This window comes from Macrobrachium rosenbergii, chromosome 50 (genome assembly GCF_040412425.1).
Source record: "Macrobrachium rosenbergii isolate ZJJX-2024 chromosome 50, ASM4041242v1, whole genome shotgun sequence".
NCBI classification, from domain to species: Eukaryota; Metazoa; Arthropoda; class Malacostraca; order Decapoda; family Palaemonidae; genus Macrobrachium; species Macrobrachium rosenbergii.
In genome coordinates, this window is record NC_089790.1 from 33,973,633 (window position 1) to 33,982,938 (window position 9,306).

At 32.5% G+C, this 9,306-nt stretch overlaps 1 protein-coding gene across 4 annotated transcripts in view; it reads right to left on the minus strand.

The window, feature by feature from the left end:
- Positions 1 to 8,959, minus strand: part of LOC136832822 (lachesin-like) — a 624,154-nt gene extending 615,195 nt beyond the window's left edge. For all 4 annotated transcript variants that reach the window (XM_067094441.1, XM_067094442.1, XM_067094445.1 and 1 more), the window contains exon 1: positions 8,912 to 8,959. The gene's annotated coding sequence lies outside the window, so the exon portion shown is untranslated. The remainder of the gene's footprint in view (positions 1 to 8,911) is intronic.
- Positions 8,960 to 9,306: the final 347 nt, after the last annotated feature.

Below are 9,306 nucleotides of genomic sequence, written 5' to 3' on the forward strand. Positions count from 1 at the left end.
TTGAATTAGATACCTCACGTATGTGTGTGTTTATCTGTCAGGAAGATGAGCGGCTTCATTTGACTGAAAACATTTTCCCAAGCAACTTAGATTTGGAACTGAGTCGTAGCTATCACATACTTGGGAGTATTTTTATTTAAGTGATTAATAGCTTGTCGTAAACAACAGCAACGACAATAATAATAATAATAATAATAATAATAATAATAATAATAATAATAATAATAATAATAATAATAATAATATTGTCATAGCCGTCTTTAAATCCTTATTCCATGGGATAATTCAGTTTCAAACAGTCCTTCGGAGTATGTCCGATTTTCCAGGCATCAGTGAGTAAACCAAGAACAATACTATGTAAACTTTGTACAATGTCGGTGACTATTTGATACAAAGATTTTGGGATGAAGCAGCAATAAAATATGTGGTGATGAAACGATACGTTCACAAATACACATGATTTTTCTTTGCACCAACAAATAAAGGTTTAAGTTACTGTCAAACACGCCTGCTGTTTAGTGTGTATATTATGCAAAGATCTGCAAATATGCACAAGTACGCAGGACCGTATTGGCGGGCTATGCATGGCGATAGTTGTCTCGGCTGCCCTTAGTTAATTAGTTTAGAATGAAAATTTTTTCTTTAAAACTCGAATACTCTTCCGCCACAGTTGGAGAAACAATAGGCTATCAGAACCTGCGAAAACGTCTCCCTTGTGCAAGAACAAACGTAATTTCATATTCATGCCGTTTCCCTCCCTAAAACTCCTCTCCCCTCTCCCAACACACACACACACACACACACACACACACACACACACACACGCACGCACGCAACCTGAGACTTCCTTAAACTTCAAAGCCCCATAGACATAGACCTGGATCTTAGCCCAGATCTCGTGTTTGGGGTCTTGTAGTGTTGTGTCTCCCTAGACTTTTCCCCTCCCTTCTTCTACATATTCATCGGTGATCCTGGGACCTTTTTTGTCGAAAATTTTATGACCAATTTCCTGCCTTTTTTTTTTCTTAACGGGAAAATGGAGGAAGATTTTTCCCATTTTATTTTTCTAGAAATCTTTTTGCTGTTTCGAGGAAGCTCGTAGGTTATTGCCTGACCCCTTTTTGGCGAAGCCTAGATGAATCGGTTGATGGTTTCACTCTCCGCGGGGTTTTTAAGGACTTTTCGCGGGTTTTTAAGCACTCCTCGCTGGTTCTCAGCACTTTTAGCGGGGTTTTAAGCATTTTTATCGGCGTGTCAGCCATTCCACTGTGTCTTTACGAGAGGCACGTTGTTATTCATTCACTGATTTTATGTAATGTGAGGCTACGTATTCCCGGGTCATAAGTTCCTTTATGAAAGATATGAAAGCTAAGAATAGGAGTGTAGCGCATAAAATAATTAATGATTGTGTCTTTTAAAACAGCTCCATTTAAAAGTCCTATGATTTTTATCGTACTTTTAATTTAAGATTGACTTTTGAAAACATTCATCCAGGGAATTACCCTATCGAAAGTGTATTTGCTACAGGACATGCTGTATCTTACGGGAAGTAATTATATGTTTCATATTTATTTTTTCATTATACACACACACAATATATATATATATATATATATATATATATATATATATATATATATATATATATATATATATATATATATATGTATATATATGTATATATATACATACATGTATATATGTATATTTATATATATTTATGTATGTATGTACTTATTTATTTATTTATTTGTTTATCACGTGTTTATTTTGGCAGAAAGCCGCTATTTAATTACCGGACGGGAAAGGTCCTTCCTATCACATTCAGCTGGTGGAAGCTTCCCTCTGGAGTCTTTACCGGAATATCCCTTTCCCTTCAAAAAAGTAGGGTGGGGTAATGTAGATCTAAGTTGCGTTTCCTTTATATCCGGAAGATGTACAAGCCTTATCCTGTAAGCAACTGAACCAAATTCGTCGAGAATTTAATGTTTTATAAGATTGTACTTTTCATGTGAAATTGCTTACAATAGTAACGAATGGCGTGGTGGAACGTGATTGTAATGATGCTAATGGTAATTCAGATATCATTTTTTGGAAAACTAAACATTATTACACCATCAGTGACGTCAGCAACAATAAAATTATTATAATAAGCTTAATGATCACAGTAATGATAATGATATGGTCCGGATATTACCAATAATAATACAAAAACAATTTCTGTTGTGGTAAATTTAGCAAGTATTTTAGTAGTAGCAACATTAACTACGGCAAATTGCTAGTAAGAATAATAATACAGCAATAATGATGACAATATTAATAATAATATGATCCGGGTATTACCAGTAATAATAAAAAAAATATTAATTACCACCTAGTTAACTATAGTAAGTGTCCTAGTAGCAGCAGCTTTAACACCGGTAGATGATGATAATAATAATAATAATATTAATAATAAATTGCAGCGATCGTAACTATGATATTGTTGGGGGTGCATGGTGATAATAGTAAAAATTTGTGGGTTAAGTAACGACAAAAGGCAAATTAAAACACGCGTAACGAAAGGCAATCCAGCACTAAATAAACGAGTGAGGCGTCACCCTCATTCCGAGATAATCAGTGCTTTACGACAGACCCTCCCAGAATACCAGCGTGCGCTGAGGTGCTTTTCCTGCATTGCAAAGCAGGTTGCTGTGCAGCATTGTGATCAAGACGTTAACATTGATCGCCCGTAAAACTCGGGACGGCTTTGATCCGAATGAGATGGACTTGGTACTTTCCGCTACTGAATTCTGTAATATTACTCACGGGACTGCGTCTTGGAGACGCAAACAGCATCATGATGACGCTGGTGGCGGCGATGCAATAAGTTAGCTGCGAGAGTATGTACGTCATATCATTGACATTTCATTATTCTTCTTGCAGTCACAGAGTGTCTGTTCTACTTTTATGCTTCCGGTATTTTTTGCATTACCTAATCAATTTGTCCTGTAATCGTTTTCATATCAAAATATCTTGTTTGTTGCGAAGATATTTTTTTTTCTTTCTGCTGTGCTGTAGTGATGCGAAAGACGTGCGTTTCTTTTCTGTTAGAATTTGTTGGCATCATAATATGGCAACCTAAGACACTGTATTCTAGTTTTCATCATAGATAAAAGATTGTTTTTACTTTATTGTAATGTAATTAATGTTTTCAAAGTCAAGAGTTAGTTGTGGTTTAATAAACTAAACTGTTTTGTATTGCGTTGATTCACATGATAATCTTGTTTTGGCTGTCTCAATACCTGTTTAGATACATATTTAAAACCCACTATTATTATTTTCGAACTTTTCTTTATCTTATTACCTGAAATTTGATGCCGTCACTTTAGTACTCTAAGCACTTTTCTATGATTGTCTTGTAGAATATTTGTGTAGTTTTGTTCTCAGTGTCTTAAATGAAGTAATGCGAGGTGTTATCTGAAGAAATTAAAAGACTTGCTAAGTCTTATAATTGGTTATTATGAAGCTGACAATTTGCAGTTTGATTCTTAAACATCTTTATATAAATGCATTTATATATATATATATATATATATATATATATATATATATATATATATATATATATATATATATATAATATATTTGCATATATATATATATATATATATATATATATATATATATATATATATATATATATATTTCATATGTATGTTTATAATATAATTTGCATATATATATATATATATCTGTTCAAATAATATATCTATAAATTGTTTGTATATTTTATATATATATATATATATATATATATATATTTATATATATATATATATATATATATATATATATATATATATTCTCCCTTGATCGTCACTCTCCCCCCAACTAACCCATGCCGCTCGTATCACCTTTCACAAAAAATTAGGAAGCAAAAGTGGTTTTAGTAAAATTTCCCTAATGAAGCTATTAATATCGGTTACTTCTTCATTAACGGTACACACGGGTGAAAAAGAATAAAAATCGCACTCGATTTTATTTTGATTTTTTCGAATTTTTTCTTTGAGCTTTGCTTTCATGTACTAGAGATATTTCGAATTGCACGAAGTTAAAAAGATCGCTTCTTCCAAAGAAAAAATTGCTTCAGTTAAAGAATCATTCTTGTAAAAAGCGTTGTTTTGTTTCAGTAAATGCATTTTATTTCATTAATAAAATTGAAGTGTGGTTTACCAGTAACATATTTAGGAAAGTAATGAAGTATAAATTTATGCAATCGTCCTTTTATATATGTGTATGTGTATGTATGTATGTATGTATGTATATATATGTATGTATATATATATTTATATACACGTATATATATATATATATATATATATATATATATATATATATATATATATATATATGCAAACTATTTAATATATATATATATATATATATATGCAAACTATTTAAAATTTCAAATATGTGAAAAATACTAATTATTTCCCCTAATATGTTTTAATTCTGGGTGGTTTTCGACAAAATTAGGATTCGCGCATAATGTAAAGAGTTTTTCCTCTAACTATATATGAAACGATAAAAAAACATCATGAGCGGACGTATCTAGACATTTTCTCTTCTACAGTGATATAACAAACGGCCGCCTCATTTGGGTAACTGTCGGTAGTTTTTTCAGTAATCTTAACCTTATGAAGTGAGGACTGAATTCTGCACTAAGAAAAAGTTAAGTTGAAAATAATTTTCTTTTTTATTGCAAAGAGGACTCGTATAATGGTAAATTCCGCAGTTGAATGCGCAAATGTCTGTGTGAGTGCGTATATTCGAGTGTAATTGAATATACACTTATACAATTAAAACGCAATGTACGTGTGATGCTTATTTTTTACAATGTCTACTTGTAGTGTGCTAAGAGTATAGTCTGTAATAGATACAAAATGAAAACGCTTTTTACAATTATAGTTACGAAAATTAATGTTTTTCCGTTACTAGTTAATATATACGTGCGCTATAATCACGTGTGGAAATTTTTGTCGTTATTAAATTGTTGTCAAAGCTTCGGGCATTTTATAACGGTAACGAGACATCTTACTTGCGGCTAGTACGGACTTCATTCTCTGTGATCTAAGGAAATTGAATAATGGCCGGTAAATCTTGTGAAAAATTCCTTTTGAGCAGTATATTAACGATCGTTCTATGCCACGGTACCCAAAGAGTACCCCCTGTCCTCACTTACTAGACCGGATCTCTCTGGCCACGGCAGTTTCCGCTATGGTGTGATATCCGACTCAGTTCATTTCACACACACACACACACACACACACACACACATATATATATATATATATATATATATATATATATATATATATATATATATATATATATATATATTAGTGTGCACCTATCAATTAGAACCGTGAAATATTATGGTACCATTCTTATAATTGGTACAGATATGTACATTATTATTTATGAGGTCTTAGTAATAATGAAATCTTTATACTGAAATCTTTCTTTCTGGAAAGCGCTGTTGCAGTTTCATGTAAACAATCAAATCAACAGTTTTTTAAAATATGTGTGTATAAAATTTCGTGAGACATTTCTTCATATATGAACTTGTATATGTATACATATATATATGTATGCATATACATATATATATATATATATATATATATATATATATATGTATATAGTATACTTTTAGTTCGTTTTTATACTTGCGCGCTTTCTGTATAATCACAAGAGTTTTTCATTGTTTATTAGTGATAGTAATATGCGTTTTCTGAGTTTTAAGTATCACCCAATTGATTTTTAGATTTCATTATTTTTCCATTATAAATTTATTTAGAATAAGCATCTTTATCCATGCAAGTTGATAAAAATTATATTTTATTAGATTTCAAGTAAGTCTGCATTTAATGTATACCAGTATGTTTATTTTACTATATCTTGAGCTATATAAATATACTTGCCGTTATGCAAATATGTATATGAGGAAACTTCTATTATACAATATATTCTTTACAGGACTATTCCGTTATCGCTTTTTAATCTACGGGGCCTTTTTTTTTTTTTTTTTTTTTTTTTTTTTATGAAGGCCCAAAGATAACGAGAAAGACGCGAGCTGTTCCTCCGCTATCGGCATTTTAGTTTCTGTGTGGGAATCGTATTTTAAACAATTGGAAATTAGAAAGCGATAAGATGTTCTCTCTTCCCGTTATCTTCATTTCAGCGACTCCTTTGCGAAGATTTGTTTTAGACTTGAATAATAAATGAAACTGGACAAGAAAAGAAAAGAAAAACGAACAAAAAGGGTCACACTTCCTCGAGAATCTCTTCCCACGAACCCAAATGTTTACTCTTCCGCCGTGTGTTAGCGTAACTTGATTCCTTCACGACATTCATATTTCTCTTATGTTTATTTATTTCTTTTTGATTGCGGAAGGGTTTCTCTCATGGGTCGTTGAATTTATTCATGTCTCTCTTGCATTCATTAATTTTATATTGACATATTACTTTGAGTGTAGAATCCGTCCGCGTATTTTCCCTTTTTTATCAGTTTACTCAACCATATTTATTTTTCTTGTTGCGGCAAATGTTTCTTGTAAAGTTCATACTTCCCTGAACGTTGCTGACACCGAGGAGGTTTGAATGTGGAGTCATTATTGTCTCGTATCGTTGGAATATTCTTAGCACTTGAATACCGTTTACACGCCCCAATGCCATTCGGCGAAGATGGCACTTGTGTCAAGAGCTGTGAACGATTCTAAACACTGAGGGATTTTATTTTGTAATTCCGGAGGGGTTGCTTACTTTTGAAGGGTGTGTTTGCACTGGGGTGTCGTTTACATAACGCGGGATCATTCGGCGAAGATGGTGCTCGTCTTAAGACCTTTACTTACTTAGAATACTCCTTTAATTTGTTTCATAATCTCGAAGCAGTTCACTGGGCGTCTTGTTTGTACAGCAGTATTTAACTTTGCCAAAGCACATTAAAAGCAAGCTAATATTTACTTAAGTGGAGAAGGGTCCGTCAGCATTTTTCTATTATTCAGTGTCATTATGTCTGTTTCGTGTGAATTGATTTTTCTGTAATTCAGTGAATTGGTTACTTCTCTTTATCATTCACTAGTGGTCTACATCTTCTTGAGTACTGGGTTTTGGTTGATTTATTTTAATGGATTAGTAATTCTTTCGGCACCCTGTCGGCGACAGGTTCTTCATATTAATCATTTTGGAATAATTGTTCCTTTTCCAACTTGTGCCGTGGAAATTACGAAGTCACAGAGATCTTCTCAAATTTGAACAAATTTTAATTTTAAAAATTTGTTTGGATATCAGTTATGTTTGAATAAGTGAGGTGATATTGACTTCAGTATTTTGAAAGATACCATTAAAATTCTATTCATCTGCTAAATATTTTGACGGGAGTTCATTTAAAGAAAATGTAAAGAAATGGGTCGCTGTGATGTTTTGAAATTTAATAATTACCGATATCTTATATAATATTTGTGATTTTAATGCGTATAAATTACAAAATCCGATGGTATTATGAACACAGTAACCACGTGGTAATTATTTGGTATTTATAAGGTTAAGCATTGAAAAATCTTACCATTGTAGATTTTTTTAAACTTTTGTTTTTTGTAAAAAATTGTATTTGGTTAGTGATTATTAAAAAAATGTCTCTTTAGTTGTAGGTAAATTCACAGCCTTACTTGTCAAAAGTGTTTGACTTAATATATTCCACTAGTAAGTAATAATTAATTCTAAAAACTTTCATACCAGAAGATTACTGTGGCAGGATGGTCAAAATTCGGAAATGAAATATCGAAGATGAAAGACAGAACTTGATGGAAACAGGAAACAGGTTAAAGGAATTACCTCTAACTTTTCTTTATGTTTGGTCGGTTTGTTCTCGTTTTATCTCGTTGACCGATTCAACGGGTAATTGTTACGCAGGTGTAGCTGGAAGATGCAGGTGTAAGATAAAGATGAAAGATGAGAGGGGTGATAGAATTCTTGGAGTTAACTAATTTCCTGCGTTTGTTGTTTTGTATAGATCGTGTTGAGTTCCTTTTTGTTATTTAAAAAGTCAAATTATAATACATATACACATATATATATATATATATATATATATATATATATATATATATATATATATATATATATATATATATATATATATATATATATATGGTATTTTTTATCAAAGTATTTTATATGAGAAATATTTAGATGATTTACATAACGTTCCAGAGGTTGATGATATTTTTGTGTATACAAATGCCCATCTCAGGTTTTGTAATTTTTAAGATTTTACGGTTAGTTAAATTTAATGTATTTGATAGGTTATATGTAATTAAATGCACCACTTGGGTATTTGTTTCAATTACAGTGTAATACAATATTGTCGATATTTCAATCTGATGTGTAACGTACAGACGTTTATAGGAATTTTAGGTATATATGTATTTATATGTATATCTATGTAATTGAGTGAGTGTCAGTTGAATATACATACTACGTAATGGATGCTTAAAAGTAAAAAAGGTAAAGCGAAGCTATACTGACAGGGTTAAAAGCAACATAGCCCTGACTTAACTCATAGGCCGTTTTATTTTGAACTGTAAATAAAAAAAAAATCCATTAAACAAAAACAGGCTGCTTCATTTACTTGTTTTGAGGCTCTGAAGAATGTGCTTGTGAAAAAGATTTTTGTCACGTAAAAAACAAGTTTTGCTCATCACAAAAGCAAAAGCTACCAAACATGTAAGTTCAGTAGAGAAAAACTAAGCAAAAAAGAATGATAGAATATTTCGAGAAAATCACAGGGTATCAAAAATTTCTAAGAAAATACTCTTCCAGTGCCCACATGGCCCCGACCCCGGCTTCTCACTATCCTGTCACTCACTCTTACAGCTTCAGACGCGCGTACGTTCTCCTTGGCGTCTGAGGCCCGACTGAAGTATCAGTGCAACGAGAGACATGCTCCAGTCCCCCGTCCTGACCCGCCCCCTTTGGCTCTGGCACCGCCCCCCTTGCAAGACGAAGCTCCGCCCTCCTCCACCTTCTGACCAGACGGGTCTTAACGAGTTCTTGGTGGAGGTTTGTGGATAGATGGATTAGTTCAAGCCAAAGATGGATTTCGGAAGAAGATCACTGCTAGCCCACCCTCCCATGACCTCTCCTCCGCCCCTGCCGCAAAAAAGAAAAAAAAAAACTGAGGAAGCTTAAAAAGGTCACGGGGTTTTAGAAAGGGAATCTACTAACCAGACTAACTCTATAGGAAATCAACTTCTGCGAGTA